This window comes from Polyodon spathula, chromosome 3 (genome assembly GCF_017654505.1).
Source record: "Polyodon spathula isolate WHYD16114869_AA chromosome 3, ASM1765450v1, whole genome shotgun sequence".
NCBI classification, from domain to species: domain Eukaryota; kingdom Metazoa; phylum Chordata; class Actinopteri; order Acipenseriformes; family Polyodontidae; genus Polyodon; species Polyodon spathula.
The window spans coordinates 69422348-69439674 of NC_054536.1; the positions used below are offsets into that span (position 1 = coordinate 69422348).

The 17327-nt window shown below is 39.7% G+C and overlaps 1 long non-coding RNA gene across 3 annotated transcripts in view; it reads right to left on the reverse strand.

The window, feature by feature from the left end:
* Window positions 1-1948: 1948 nt before the first annotated feature.
* LOC121313354 overlaps window positions 1949-17327 on the reverse strand; it is a 166379-nt gene continuing 151000 nt past the window's right edge. Inside the window, exons 6-7 of one of the 3 annotated variants that reach the window (XR_005949976.1) lie at window positions 9979-10092; window positions 3833-3855 (exon numbers count right to left, since the gene is read on the reverse strand). This is a non-coding gene — a long non-coding RNA (uncharacterized LOC121313354). Of the gene's footprint in view, window positions 1976-3832; window positions 3856-9908; window positions 10093-17327 lie in introns of those variants that run through there. The other 2 variants (XR_005949977.1, XR_005949975.1) reach the window with 2 other exon arrangements.

Consider the following 17327-nt stretch of genomic DNA (forward strand, 5'->3'; position numbering starts at 1 on the left):
TCTGGCCTGATCTGTCAATGCATGCACAGCTCAGGTAAACATGGATTGCATTGACCACCACATTTAGTTATATTTGTGGGGGGAAAGAAAAATGTATACAGACACTAATTCTCATGTGAAATCCTGAAACAATCGGTTTCATAGGAAGGAAAATATGGAGCAAACTCCAACATTATTATAAATCAGAGGTTTTTTTTTAATTTTATTTTTTATCTCCAAACAATTTAAGCAGAAACCTGTTTTTGACAACTTGGCATGACAGGCACTGTGTCATGCCGAAGCTAAGACTAGTCAATTTTAGATACAAATCAAAGTGAATATGCATAAAAACCTCAAGAGTGATTGTTTTATCAGATACTGTGGTTAGAAGTGAGAGTTGATTTCCCAAAGATTGGACAATCCTTAGGAATAAACTTTAGTTAGCGTTAACCTTACATAACACATTAGCAAGAGCTAATCAGTAATCACTTCACATTAAGGGGAAATTAGCATGGGTATGAAATACCCCTAACTAATGTGCTTCTTTTGTTTAAATGTACTTTAGTTATGAAACTTTAGACATTCCACATCAAGTTGCTTTTTAAAAATTGTATTTATTTTCAGTCAGTATGTACGTGTCTTCATTTATTACCTTATGTTATGTGGTTGGTACATTACAACAAATCAAAAACATGTAAAAATGGATTAGACACCAGGTTACCAGAGATAATTTATAAATTATATTTAAAAAATAAATAAATAAACATGTTTTCTTCATTTCACATAAAGCAAAAACAGATGTTGGAATACACTGATTTGTCATAAAAAAATAAAAATAAATAAATTTAAAAAAAAAACATTAACTATTATATGTTACTATAAGCAAGGCAATTTCAATCAGACTCTGAAAAACAGTATTAATATGTATTATCATGCAGTATAAACAGCTTTAAATTAACAAGCAATAACACAAACAAGGTTTTAGCATAGAAGATTAAAATCCAACCTTCACCTCATGCAATTTGAAATCATCTTTTCATCAGATTATATTTATATTCTCATGGAGAATAGCTCAATTTTTTTTCATTTAACTGTTGTACATAAGCCATAATAATATGCTATACAAAAATAATACTCTACAACAACACAGTGCATTTACCGATTAAGGCCTGTCAGACAAGAGTCCTGATTGGCTGTACACAGTTACAAAACCAGCATCTATCCCTGTCTGCCCAGATACTGTGTAAAACTCCAGAAATAGTTGAGCTGTTTTGATGGTGTTGTTTTTGGCAAACAAACATCTGAGATCTAATCCACATATGAAGACAGGTCAGAGTCAGATTCAGGTCTTCTAGCTTTATATAAATAATATAATTATATATCTTATTTATATATATATATATATATATCTATATATATAATATATATATATATATATATATATACATACGATATATATATATATATATATAAAACTATATATAACGTAATATATATAGATCTATATAATATATCATATATATATATATATATATATATCTTTATTTTTTTTAAAAACACACCTGTTCATTTCAATAGTCTAAAAATGTGAACATGATCAAAAGGAGGTAGCAACTGAAGGGTTATAACTAAGGCTTCTGTTTTTAGGGTTTTAGCAATTTCATTTTTCGGTGCTTATTTTTAGCTATTTTTGAGTTTTATGTAAAAATAAATAAATAAATCGTGGCTTTCGCTTTTTATATACCGTATGAAATTATTGTTTTCAGTTAATTTCCAAAATTCTTCAGCGTTTTTTTTTTTTCTGTCACGATATGTATAGTAACTTGACAGTGCTTGCAAACTTCAATGTACCATATTTCCTATGCCGTCTTCAACAACAAAATCCTTATGGTCAGCCATATTCTTCTGGGCATTAGGCTTTTTTTTTTTACATTTTGCCACAATTTGGAATTCTGTTTTAAATTTTAACTTGCAGTAGGTACAGGCATTCAGGCAGCTAATTGATATAGAAAAGGGGGGAAGAAACAATTTAACTACAACAGGTAGAGGTATGCCATTAAGCTCAGGACAGTAAGTAAATACAAGTAGTTTTCAAGTTAAGGTTAGAGAAAGCAATAACTATAGAATTATAGTTAAGGCCCTGTGTAAATCGTGATTTCAGGGGCTATGCGGAAATCGTGAAATTAGCTCAATACCCCGTTTTTTACAATATTCTTAAGAAATATAAATAATTGTCATAATTATTTGTATTTCATACAAAAGAAATCCACATTAACAAAACTGTACAGCTCACCTGTGTACATTGTACAATCACCATGCACAGTGCTGTGCAGTAATTATGTCATGTGACTATATGCAATCTAGTGTTTTAAAAGTCAGAATACAGCAACTATAGTTACTGCTTTCTCCCACCTTAACTCAAAAACTACTTGCATTTATTTACTCTCCTGAGCTTTTCACTAGTTGAAGTACAGTTACACTGCACTGATGAGTCCCAAACACAGCGGAAAGTTAAGTTATTATTAGGGATGGGCACCAACATCGATATTTTTATACGATATTGATATCAATAATAATTTCTATATCGCAATATTGTGGGATTAAAAAATAATAATAACGTACGCTCGCAGAGACATGCTATTTATTTCTAATACAGTCGCCACCACTTAGAACGGGTGTGTTTGTGTAAACATGATTCACCTGCAGTAAGTGATGGACAGTATAATCTCTCACACAATAATCTGACATTCAAAATGCCCCCCAATCAACAGTAATCAAAACAAACAAGTGTGTATGCGGTTCAAACATCTTTATTAAGACACTCATTCCACTAATAAAAAAAAAATGTAATTAAGCCTATGAATGTAATAAAAGGTACAGTAATCCGTCACGTATCTGACTGTGATGGGACCAGATTAAGGGAAGATATGTAACAAAAGTGGATAAATGAATCCTGTTTTAAATACCGTTTTACACAGCTGTAACAATTACTGTACTATATTATTATTGTTTTGAGATATTATTAGATTTATTAGGGAGATCCCCTAAATCCCTTGTTTAGAAAGATACAGGGTATTAACGCTTGTGACAGTAGCCGTCTGCCGTCTGGATGCTGCATTCGATAACAGGCAAAAGATCAAGACAGAGGTTGAAGTTGATACACCCCGCAGGTGAACAGGATTTATTTACATATTGTAGCGCGGAGCTGCAGGGTTTCCAGGATGTAATGAGAAAGACAACAGTTGTGGTTCAAAACAGTAGGAAACTGCTGTATTATTTTTATTTTGTTTAGCTTTTAGTAAACAATGTCTCTAATTCTTCTCTTCTCACTCACAAACTCAACCTTTCAATTCTCTCGCTGCCTGATCTGCTTCTATCTTTCAAACTGTCATCTCCTCACACACACCCAAATTCCTGCCCCTTCTTCACTCACTGGTCCAACAGTCCCTATCTCTGACTGCCCGTGTCAGACCTGCTTCACCCCCCCAACCCCCCCTCAGTGACGCATTGTAGCAAAGTGGCTGCTGATTGTGGACAGGTGCAGAGGTGATGCAGTGCAGGAATAAACACAGACAGACAATTGTAATCCGGTTTGGAAAAAGGATGTTTTATTTGTAAATCCCAGTCTAGTGACCAAACAATAGGCTCTGACTATACATACCATTGTGTAAAGCATGGAGAATAAAGAGCAGGGATTGCAGCCCAAATAATAAACGCACATCATCCTCCTCACAATAATATTTGCCACTGTCACCAGTCCGGGTGCGTGCAGTAGTGCTCGTGGTGGGTGATAACAGTTTATTTCGCGACAGTGGTGCAGTGTTGTTCCGGCTTTGTGCAGGCCCAAGGTGACAGCTCCGGATACGTGTTAGCAGTCTGGTGGTTTACAAACACAGACAATTACTAAAAGACACAAACAAACAAAACACTCACGAATATTCTTAAAACACAGGTTTATTTCAGCAGTGGTTACTGTGTCTCTCACAGTCCTCCAGGTTCACGTTAAAAAACTAAGCGAAGGAACAGATTATGATTCTCTGTCCCCCTTATATGCTGTCACACATGACCCCTTAGTAACTGAATGCAACTGCCTTTACAATCTGCGGCTGCTACATTATTTCCCTTCCAGGTCGATAGGTTCTTGCAACGGAGTCTCGCATTTTTCCACAATGACCGACTTCCCGACCAGGGGAAAGAACTGTCAAGTCAGCCTGTCCAAAGTACACTTGCTTAGCTCCCTTACAGGTCGGGAGGGAGATTTACAACCAAGGTTTATGATATTTCTGTCACACACACTCACACAGAGGCAGTCTTTCAGCTGTAGTCACACAAGCAACAAAACACACAGAGAATGCCAACAGATCTGAACAAGAATAACACAGTGTACAAATATAGAGTACTCCCATCCTCTTCCCCTGTCCATAATCAGGTCCATTTCCACATTGTTCCTAGCTTTTTGAAGCAACGTTGCATTTCAAAGCACCTAACAGAGACATTTTATTTATCCTGAATTTTCGTGCTGATGCTCATCACTTTTCTCTTTCCAGCCATGCTTGCTTGCTGTTGTAGTCAGTGCTGTTTTTTCAAACTGTAAATAAAGCAGACACTGCATACAGGGATTAAATAGTCAAAGTACAGTACAGAGACAATTGCTCAGTAACAAGGTGCAAAAAGCTGTCAAGCTTTTTTACTACAGCAAAGTGCTGCCTTTTTATTGAAATCTATGTGAACCATTACCTAATGGATGTTTGCCTCCTAAAAACCTGAAACCTGAATATTATATAGCAATGCTGCTTTGACGATCCTGTGATGCAGTCATGCCCCACTCCTAAGGAGATAAGGGACTGCGTGCACATGTCTCGTTATTTTTCCTTCAAGCCTACTGCAACCATGCACGCAGAGACCTTGAAGATTAATGGTTACATTTCTATTTCAGGGAACCAGGATTAAGATAATAACCTAACATTCCCTTTCAAGTACAAAATGTAACCATTACCTAATGGGTGAGTGTACCAAAAGCGTTGCAAGGACACGATTGCAGAATGACTGGAATCAGAACAATGCTATGCCGAGGCTGCCTTTTGCATACCATTAGGAACCCCAGTAACATGCAACTAGGGCTAAAAAATGAAGGGTGAACTCTCCTCTATGCCTGTGTTGTAAGGGTTAACTTGGAGGCCACCCTTAACACTGTAGTTCCAAAGCCAGGATTCTGAGGATCCACGACCTTCAGTCTGTAGGACCTAGTAAAGTTATGGGAAGTAGCCCACACCTCTGCATTGCAAATGTCCTTGACAAATGCACCCTGGAATAAAGCCCATAACATTGCCAATGGGCAGTGAGTTTTTCTGGAGGAGGCAAGTTGGCTCACTCATAGGCAGTCCTAACTGTATTTGCTATCTACATGGACAGCTTCTGGTTTATACAGGGCTTGACCTTTGGAGTTCACCAGTTTTCGGCAAAAAAGTAGGATTGGTATTGTCCTGCTTCTGCAAAAAATAAGCAGATTTTCACAACTGAGAATGCCTGCATCTCACTCACCCACTTTGCAGAGGTGATGATTGCAAGCAAGAAAGCCGCTTAGAGAAATACAAATTTCAGCTCAGCTGAATGCAAGAGCTCAAATGAAGGCTTCATGAGTGCATCAAGCACCACGTTAAGCCTTCATCAAGGAACAATATCCTTCATTAGCAGCAGGTCGCAGCACTTGGGCAGGCTGTTTCCACCAAGAGAGTGACTTTCAATGCGGCCTGATAAAACCCTGCTATTGAAACAGGAGACACAATGGATAGGTCTGGGAAGCTGCTGCCATCAAGTCTCTAGAACATCACAACCGTGAGTGCTCAGTTGAGCTGAAAGAACTCTAAACAGGCGGCTTTTCTATGGCTTCTGCAGTCTGACAGAGTAGACAGCATGGACCTGGAGTCCAAGTACACTCCTAGATAGGACGCTCTCTGTGAAGGTGTGAACTGGCTCTTCGCATGATTCACCATAAGGCCCAACCATTGAAGGTGGCTGGTGACAAGTCCCATGTGAGCCACTGCTTGTGCTGGAGACCCTAGTTTCCTGAAATAGAAATGCAACCATTATCTAATGGGTGTTTACCTCACAAATGAGCCAGTAGTCCAGATAATTGAGCACTATAATGCCTTTGTCTCAATGGAGCCAGGTCAGCTTCCATACACTTCGAGCAGGCACGGGGAGCTAGGGAGAGGGCAAATGACAAGACACATAACGTATGCCATTTCCTGAAAAGCAAACCGTAGGTACTTCCTGTGCCCTGGATTTATGGGGATATAGAAATAGGCCTTTGAGGTCCACCGTGGTGAACCAGTCATCTGGCCTGATTGACTGCAACAGCTGTTACATCGTCAACATTTTGAACATCCTACAGGTTGACCTGTCTGAGGTAGAGGATCGGTATGAGGTTACCATCCTGCTTGGGTACTAGGTAGAACCCTTCCTCCAATCCTTCCTAGTCCATTTTTGCACCAGAGCTGCTGCCTCCTTCAACACCACTGCGGCGTCCTGTAGGTCTATGGCTTATGTTACGATCATGCCCCGAAACGGAGGGGGACTGTGCTTGAACTGCACGAGTAGCATTCATACACTCTCCCTGTAAATAAATGAGTTGAAGCAGCATTTGGAATAACTATCAAGGCAAAGGCAGTGACACAGTGGATCACAGAAACATGCAGCCACATAAAGGCTCATGGATTTGTGTCTACATCTTCAATATCAAAAGATTTGTTGTTTTTCCTAATTACTCTTCTAATTACTGAGACCCATTAACTTCACTCAGAGGGAACAGAAGTGGTTTTCTAAGCATCCAAAATTCATGTTTACAGTTCTGGTGCCTGTTTTTGTCAATCCTCACATGACTTAGTCTTTTAAAAGATAATTATCTCATTTCATGGTAATCTGGCAAGCTCTTCTACCACAAGGTTTGAAGTGGCAAAGCAGATCTCTTTAAAACTTTGAAGTCTAGCTATTTAATTAAGAACATATCCCTACTAACTGTTTTAAAATAGTTAGGTTACTTACCATAACCCTGGTTCCCTGAAAGCGAAGACGACTACCAACCAAAACTTTTGGGATATGCCTGCCTTACGTAGGTATTCGCTGAGCAATTTAAAGCCCATGACATTGCCAGTCCAATTATTCCGTGCGTCTTTTTGATGATGTCGGATGTCGGATGTCGGACCCCCCCCCCCCCCCCCCCCCCCCCCCCGTTGCAGTATGTTCATTTCAGAAACCAGTTAAGATTAAGAAAGCATTTTATGTTTAAGTAAACATAGCACTTCTCCTTCTCCCCTTCCTCTGTCCCCAGTCATCTGACTCTGACTCAACCTAAGGGTGTGATGGAACATTCTGTCCTTTCTTCCACCTTTCACAAGTTCTTCATATTGCAAAACTGCACCCCAATGATCGTTGGTTGATCCTGTTATCCTGTTTGGTTCCTTCACCGGTGACATAACATGCTCAGCTAATACCTACCTAAGGCAGGCATATCCCAAAAGTACTGGTTGGTGGTAGTTTTCAAATTGAAAGGGAAGCTTTAGTTTTGCAGAAGGGCTTTCTATGCAGTATTCTAAGCAATGCAAAAGCTGACAGGTGCAACCTTAGAATACTTCCATATCATAACCACTTTTGGGCTACAATAATATTGAATAAATACATTTTAATGAAAATCTATGAGTTTTTGTCAAGGCCTATTAATTTTTTAAAGAGAGGAGAGAGGTACTTCTGTCCAAGCCAGTGGAGCTTAAAATTCATACATAAATTAGTTTGATAAACAGCAAATTGAGCACTACAGCCACCCTCACTTGCAAGGCTAACAATGATTCCTAATCCAGGTAGCAATACAAATGAAATGTTATATGCCATGAGCTGTTCTGAGAATGACACTGCTACAGGTCCTTTCTATTGGATTCCAAGAATCTGTTCTGTCCGTCCATTTTAAGGACTCTTCAATACCCTAACACAAATGTACTATGTAAGTCTCTCTCTATCATGAAGAAACCTAAAAAGTGAAACAACCTTTAATATGATTGGGTCAGAGGTCCATTTACTGGTTATTGACATATTTCCTATGCAGTGTTTTTAGAACTGGAAATATGAAGTCACTACCTTAAATTGTCTCTAAGGTATGACGCTTTGAGAGTGTGGAAGCAGCAACTTTGTGAAATAAATGACAAAATAATACAACGTTCTTGGATGATACCTCGGGTTGATCTTTACCTAGAGGATCTTAGAATAAAGACAAGTGCAAAAATGCTATCATCGGGAAACAAAGTTACTGGACCACAATATGGCAGCCATATTACTCACAAGTGAAGGGAACTATTTTGCCAAAGGAGTTTCCCTAACTTTAATGTTTATGTAAACCTAGAAATTTGAAGCCTATATCTCAAATGGTTACTTGAAAGCATTTAATTTTCATGTGCTGTACATTAGCAGTATGTTTTCTAGAATTTATAACAAAGCTGAAGAGGATCATTTTAGTCACAGGACACTAACATGAAATTTTTTAAAGTGCAACAAAGCATGTTGAATTTAGCAATATCGTTCAGTGAAAACTAAATGGCATTTTAAAAATGGGACTGCAGGTTATGAGGTAAAAACAAATCACGTATTTGCCTGCTGTGTTTACCAATAAACTCAAGACAACCCCCCAATCCTTGTCAGAAGCCTGACCACACTAACAAAGCAAGCTTTAGAATAACAGGACCATATTTTAAGCTACCACTGAAACTGATAAGAGCCATTGTATTTTACTTCCTGCATTACCTTTGGGACACAAGCTGTCAAGTGGGTGAAATCTCACAGGAAGCAGCAGGCTGCGGTCTATTCTGTTATATACAACAGGTACTTGGGGCACTGGGTGCAGGGATAAGGCATACTATTTTAGTACACTGGAAGCAGTCTGGGAAAATTAATTTCAATTAAATAATACTGTGCTACCCCAATTCAGAGTGTCTAAATATCTGTGATTCTTATCAAATTAGTGTAAAAACATGTGAGTTTTAGGAAGAAACATTTCTGGGAAAAGTTTTCCCACAAACGTTTCTTCCTAAAACTCAGCTCAATTGTTTGTACAGTAGCAGGCAAACATGGCTCAAACGATTGTAATGCAATTGTTTAACCTTAGCAAAACAGAAAAAAAAATAATAATAATAACAAATTGTTAAATAAAACTGGTTACTCAAACAATAAAGGGATGAAAACTGCATAGTGATTAAGAATCTGGGATTCAGTCCAGGGAACTGTAGCACTCACAAGATAATAAACTGCACATTCAAAACAAGGTATTTCAACAGACATATTATCTTGCCATGAACAAAATCATATAAAAGCATCTGCACCATGAGAAAGCAGGTTACCACCAAATATCAAAAAAGAATAAATGCCCAGACACACATATTGGCCTTTGTTGCAAAGTGCCCCACCCCTGGACTATTTATTTGTGTTGTATGTTGTGTGTAGTGTGTTAATGTTGGTGTATTGCAGTTGGTACATGGGATATAATATGGGATTTAAAATGTATATTTGTACTTAGGCACGAGGATTGCACAGCACTTCACATGCAGGTAAAATATAATAATATGTGAGCACAGGGAATTGCACTTTATTAATTCACGTGCAGTTGTACCGAGACTCCAATTGAATGATTGATTAGCAATCAAGTCTCGGTACAGCTGCATAAAAACAGCATGTTTTCACTCACTCGAGGTTGTGTGTTCAGGGTGAAGGAGCGGGTGTGGAGAAGGAGAATTAAAAATGGTAAAGTGAATCAATTGCTACGTCATGCTGGAGGGCCAGCACAGTGCTTGTTTTGTTTAGTGTTAGTCCCTGTGTGTTAGTGTGTTTCCTTTAGTGTTAGTACGTTTTGTTTGTCTATTTAATTTGGCTTAGAGTGCCGTGTCCTGTTTTGTGTTCACATCTTTGGTTTATTATTTATTAAAGATTCGGCTAAGGCTGTTTCAAACAAAGAAATACCTTGTTTGGTTCCGCTTCTTCCTGGTCTGTGACGTCACTGCACCTGCACACTGCGATCACTCGCCACGGCCTTCCACAGATGTCGGTACATTAAAAGCAGTAGGCCACCGTGATCTGCATTCACAGAAGGAGAAACAACTTCCTATAACAAATGTCTCAAAAGTTTAATCAAATTTAGACAATGCAAAACATTGTAACCTTGTGTTATGTATTCCTTGAACCCTCTGAAAGTACCAAACTTGAAAATATAGATATGGAGTTGGGTGTGAAGATATACTATTGTAAATCAACATTCTTTCTTTTTCAACTGCTTCCCTTATAGTAGCCATTACATCACCCCTCGCAATAAAAGACGTTATCTGGATCTCTCTAAAAAGTCCCAACTGAAACTGTACACCAGCAGTTTCCTGAATACTGAGTAAGTTTACTTAACATTTTATATCAAGGGTGTTTTGGCTTTCTGAGCTTTTTCAAGTCTTTGCATTTGTATCCGTTTATGATATTGGCTGTTTACGGGCATTGGTGTCTGTCAGTGTTATTTCTCCCTCAGTTGGATAAAGTTAATCCAGACATTAAAAGCATCTTACAGAAAAAAATAAATTAAAAAAAAAATCAACATTAAGATTATCCCCTAGTGCATTATGAATTACAAAAAAGGTTATTTTTATTTGAACTAGCAGCATAAGAATCGTTTTGAAACTTCAATGAAGCATCTGGGATGTTTATTAAAAACAACCTCAAATCACCTTGTGAAAGTGGTTTCTGACAAAGGAAGCCAGATTATGAGGCACATAACGTTTTATACAAAAGGCATTACAAGCATTTTCTGTACAGTAAAAAAACAAAATAAAAACAAAACACTATTCTAATAATTATGTAGCCACATGCAGTTTGGTCTAAGACATATGACTTGTTGATACTAATTTCACTACAAGGTAGGTTCAGAGAATGTTAAAAAAAAAAAGTTTGTTTTTTGTTTATTATTATTATTATACATGAGGCATCTGAAATTAACTTTTTTTTTTAAAAATTCACGTGTGCCTGCTGTAAGTGTACCTCTAAATATCAGAAACTGCAAAAATGTTGATAAAAATAGGAAAGTGCTCTATGGCTCTAGACTATCCAACATGGGTTTCCAGTCTCTACTCTACAGAACCCTACTGTATATCTGGCAGTGAGGATGCTGGGATGCTTCCAGCATGCCACCTTTCCTTCCTCTAGAAGGAATGTTTACCACTTTTCAAAACACCATCTGAACACTTCAATTTCTTTCTACTTTTAAACTGCTGCATTCAAGCCATAGCTCTTAGAAATGGCAGCCGGTTCCAGCTGTTGCAAGAGCTGTCAGAGATATACATGTAGCAGCCAAGGAAGTTGCGATTCTCTGGGCAAGTTTCAGTCATATTTTGGCTTAAGTGGAGAGTGGTAAGCTTCAGCAATTTTAAGATGGAAAATGATGGGTCACAGCAAAGCTTGGTTTAGGAGTGTCTGGTGGTACTGCTGTAACTCCAGAACTGTTTTTCTCCTATTTTGAGACAGCTACAAAATTTGCCACACAATTAAAAGGCAACATTTATTTCAATGAACTAACAGTTTGCAGAATAGACAACTGCCTACTCACAAGCAACTATTCCTGTTCTGAGAGTGTTTCCTCCAGAAAAAAGGGTGAAGGACTTTATTTCTCCCAAGATCACCCACCTGTTAAAAGCCTTCAAAACAGAGAGCGTCTGGTTTCTTTTTTTTTTTTTTTAACCCTTATCACTGAATATATTTACAGAATGACAGGCAAAACAAAGAAGAAAAAGGACTACAAGTGCAGGATCTCTGTACAAAAGGATTGGGGTCTCTAAAGAAACAGAGGAAGGAAGGCAAAATGTTGGGAAATTAGAACCTACAACTGAACTTAGGAGATAAAGTGTGAAACACAGCCTAAAAATGTAGATACAACTTGTAGTTATACAACCTGAACAAGAAAGAAGTCTGGCTAATTTTTCAGTCCTCATCAGCAAACGTCAATGGCAAGATGTGATGTTAAGATATTGGAGTTTATAGAAAGGAGTCTGTCAGTGGCCATGTCATCTGGTATACAATACGCAAAAATTGATTTTCCAGAAGGGATAGAATGACTGTTGCAGTTTGTAGACTGTTTATATTATTAACCATCATCATATGATAAGCATATATCTCTATATCATTAATCCAAGATAGAAACTGGGACAAACTTTCAGATATTCAGATTCTTTAAGGTGTTTATTTTATATTTTAAGGTGCTTTATTTTAAACTTCACATTAATAATGGAAGGGAAACACAGAAACAAATCATTACAGAGTTATTTAAACGCAAACTGAAATCTTGTCTTCTCAGTAATTCTGTAGTGCATAGACAATTGCAATATGACAAAGTATTTACTTGCGTATCCTACTGTATGTACTGCACTTTTTTTCCTTTACACAACTAAAATATGCATAGACAAGTTTTCTGTGATATTGTTAAATTAAAGCACTGAAAGACCATGGCTAGGGTACAGAAGAGTACAAATATGGTAAACTACAGAATTACTGTGCAAATTTACCATGGTAAACCTATATAGAAACAAGCTTACTTTCATTGATGCTTTCTGTTATATGCAAATTCTGATCTCTCCTGTATTATGAACAGTAATTCATGCTGTTTGTAAACTTGCGGCAGCCAACTCCACAAAGCAGATGGCGCTATTTAGACATTCTAAAGTCACCAAAAATGTCGCTGGACAATTTACCGCTCCTCTCGGAATCGCTTAACCATTAAGAGTAAACAACAATATAAACAATATTAAATGTTGTGATGAGTCAAAGGGATTTCGGTCTGTGATTCAGCCTCCCGACAGTAGATGGCATCAAACCAACTCGGGACTTCCCATACCAAGATCTCGTGACCATGGCAAAAGTCATCTTTTGAGGGGCAGCACCTTGGTGAGGGGCGGAAGTACGAGTATGTAAATTCCAGCCACTGGAGTCAAGTGAAGGATAAGGACACTTGTCAGTTGGGGATTGGTGTTCCACTGACTACAGAGGCGGGACATTACATACTAAAGGGAACGTACTACTGTGTTCAGGGTGGGTCCGAAAGTAAAATAGGAGGAGTAACAGGTGGAGGGAGAGACTAGTTTGGTGCAGCGGGATTTAAAAAAAAAAAAAAAACACTAACATTTCTTTTGTCTTTTTTTGTTTATGTATGGTTTACCACGAAGACGATTAAAGACGAGTTATCACGATCGGTTTTGGATTTCACCCCTGCACTCCTTCCCTCACACCATTTTGTTTTCTTTTGTTATTTAATTATTTTGTTGTGTATAGATAATAAAAATAAATTATTTTATTTCTGTACACATAAATTACTGTCTGGACATTCCATTTAATACACTCTCGCCTCACACGTGGTGTCAGAAGTGAAAATGGATCCAGCTACAGTGTTGGCAATGTTTAGGGAGCAGGAGGAGAAGCGAGAGGAGAGAGAGACACGGCACCAGGAACAGCTCGCCCAGTTCTTTGGACAGCTGGTGGAAAAACTATCAATATCAACATCAGAGAGAGCGGTTGCCCGGATGTTTGCAGCTCAGCCAAAACTTCAGAAGATGACCTCGGAAGATGATCCCGAGGCTTTCTTGAATACTTTTGAGAGATTGGCAGAGGCTGCAGAGTGGCCTATGGAACACTGGGCCATGAAATTGGCACCCTGCCTGACAGGGGAAGCTCAGGCAGTGTATCGAGCCCTGACGGCCACAAATGCAGGGGACTATGTTAAAGTAAAAGAAGCCATTCTCTCACGCCTCGGGATCACGGAGGAAACATACCGGCGCCGTTTTCGGGAATACCAGCTGTCCAAGGGGATGCGGCCCCGGGTTGCGGGACAATATCTTTTAGATCAGTGCACCCGGTGGCTGCGGCCAGAAGAACATACACCCCAAGAACTGGTGCAGAAAATAGTTATAGAACAGTTTGCGTCTATACTACCGCCAGGGAATCGAGAGTGGATTAAGAGGAATCGACCTACCACTCTCGAGGATGCCATCCTCCTGGCGGAGGCCTACGAAGACGCAAACGAAGGTGCCGGGTCAGACCCCACTCCTGCCCCTAAACTAACTCGGACCAACCAACCAATGAAGCCCAGAGGGGGTAACCAGACCTTCAGACCATGGAGGTCGAGGTTAGCCCCATCCTGGGCGAGAGAGAATCCCCCTAACCTGCCGGTCGCGGACTCGCAGGACAGATTAACTCCGTTGATGCCTCCTAACCAAGTGTGCTACCAATGTAATGAGCCTGGACACATTGCCAGGAATTGTCCAGTAATAAAGGTGGACCTGGCGACAAGATCCTGGTCAGCAGTAACAGGTAGGAACACTGGGGAATGTCGGGAGGGCCCTTATCAGTTAAGAGTACAGGTCGGGGGAAAGAGTACTTACGCATTTGCGGACTCTGGGTGTGCACAAACATTGATTCGGCAAGCTCTCTTGGATGGGGTAGCCTGGGAGCCACAGGGTAAAGTGGCTATCTCCTGTATTCATGGAGAAACTCGGGTTTATCCCACCACTAAAGTTAGACTTATTGTAGGTGATTATTCAGCTTGCGTTAAAGTGGCTGTAGCGCAATGTTTACCATACCCTGTTCTCCTGGGAAGAGACTGGCCGTTTTTTGATCGTATTTTAGGTCGGGAAATGGTCTTAGTTTCTACCAGGGGACAATTAAAGCAACAGGAGAAAACAATTGGCGAGATTTTTCCGTTGCAATCCGATCTGTTTAACCCTAAAATCCGCCCAAGAAAAACAAAAAGAGAGCGTCGGGTGGAAAAATATGAGGGAACTCTGAGACGACAAGGGGAGGGGTCTGACACAAAAGTAAACCAATCGCTTAAACGGCAAGGAAAGGGAGTAGGTATTCAGTGTAACCGGGGCTGCGAGGTTACTGAGGTGGAAGGTCATGTAATAAAAGACACTCCTCTCTGTGTACCTAACCATTGGGACCGAGATATTGACTTGGGATATGAACAACAAAATGATCCCATGTTACAGTATGCTTGGAAACAGGTTAGATATATCGAGGGGAAGGATATGCAGGAAGGACAACCGGTGGTATTTCCGCATTTTTCTGTATCTGGGCACTTATTATATAGAATAACCCGGGCTCCCGGGACGGGACAGCTCGTAAAACAGTAATTGGTTCCTAGGCCTTTTTAGTCAGAAGTCATGAGATTGGCGCATGACATTCCATTTTCAGGTCATTTGGGAACTGAAAAGACTCAGGAACGAATTCTGGCCCGTTTTTTTTGGCCTGGGGTTTATGGTCTTGTGTGGAAGTATGTATCGGAGTGTCCTGAATGTCAATTAGCTGCCCCTAAGTCAGTTCGCCCCGCACCTCTAGTTCCACTTCCAATTATTGGGATACCGTTTGAAAGGATTGGTGTAGATTTAGTAGGCCCTCTGGAGGGAACAGAGTCAGGATATCGGTATATTTTAGTAGTAATGGACTATGCAACAAGATATCCAGAAGCTGTTCCCTTACGCTCTATGAATGCAGTAGCTGTAGCGAATGAATTGGTAAAAATATTCTCTAGGGTGGGAATCCCGAAAGAAATTCTCACTGATCAGGGCACTAATTTTATGTCAGACTGTATTCAGCAACTATATAAATTATTGAAAATCCGTTCAATTAGAACATCAGTTTTTCATTCTCAAACGGATGGGCTTGTTGAACGATTTAATCAGACTTTGAAAAATATGTTGCACCTCTTTGTAGATCAAGAAAAAAGCAATTGAGCTAAACTCCCTACTTGCTCTTTGCAGTTCGCAAGGTACCACAATCCTCAACGGGGTTTTCCCCGTTTGAGCTCTTGTACAGAAGGCTGGGAAGAACAGTCAAAGGAGTCTAAAAATGTAGTAAAATATGTGTTGCAGTTACGCGATCGCTTAGAATTAGTTGGTCGATTGGCACATGACAATCTCAAAGCGGCACAGCAGAAGCAGCAACAAAGCTACAATAAAAATGCAAGAATTGGGAACTTTCGACCTGGAGATAAAGTGTTGTTATTGTTGCCCTCATCGGAATCTAAGTTGTTTGCTAAATGGCAGGGTCCCTTTCAGGTTATTCGAGCAATTGGTAAAGTCAATTATGAGATTCGACAGCCTGGGCGTCGGAAAGAAAGTCAAATTTATCATGTTAATCTCCTGAAACCGTGGAAAGAACGGGAAGTCCATTTTATATCTCCTGTACAGGAGGGAGAGGATTTTGGACCCTCAATTGAGCCAGAGTCAGCAATTGAGGTCCCGATGGGGGAACAATTAACTCCTGATCAGCATGAAGAGGTAAGCAATCTAATTAATATGTTCAGTGATGTGTTTTCTAACGTGCCTGGAAGAACGCATTTGATCGAACATGCTATTATCACTCCGCCAGGTCTAAGAGTTAGACAGAGACCGTATCGCATTCCAGAGAGTCGGAGAGATTCTGTTCGAAGGGAGGTGGAGTGTATGTTGAAACTTGAGGTAATTGAACCTTCCCGAAGCGAGTGGTGTAGCCCAATAGTACCAATAGACAAGCCAGATGGGTCACTACGATTATGTATCGATTTTAGGAGGGTGAATGCTATCTCCAAGTTTGATGCATATCCCATGCCTCGAGTAGATGAACTCTTAGACAAGCTGGGGCAAGCTCGGTTTATTTCAACTCTGGATCTGACGAAAGGATATTGGCAAATTCCATTAACGAAAGCCTCTCGTGAGAAAACGGCATTTTCAACCCCAGAGGGTCTTTTTCAATTTTGTACTATGCCGTTCGGACTTCATGGAGCGCCTGCTACTTTTCAGAGACTAATGGACAAGGTTTTACAACCTCATCGAGAGTATGCAGCTGCGTATATCGATGATGTAGTCATTTATAGTTCTTCCTGGAGAGAACATTTGACTAGATTAGAAGCCGTCTTACAGTCTCTGAGGAGGGCGGGGCTCACAGCGAACATGGCAAAGTGCGCTATTGGAAAAGAAGAAACTAAATATTTAGGTTTCATAATGGGTAAGGGTAGAGTGAAACCGTTGGTTTCAAAAGTCCAGGCTTTGTTGGATTCACCGGTACCTACCACGAAAACCCAGGTGAGATCACTGTTAGGGTTGGCTGGTTATTACCGCCGCTTTATTCCACACTTTTCCACTATAGCCGCCCCTCTCACTGATCTCACTAAAAAGAACGCTCCAAATAAAATTAAGTGGAGTGCAGAGTGTCAGACAGCCTTTGAATCTATTAAAACTAATTTGAGTCAGGCCCCAGCATTAATAAGCCCGGATTTCAGCCGAGAGTTCGTCCTGCAGACAGATGCATCG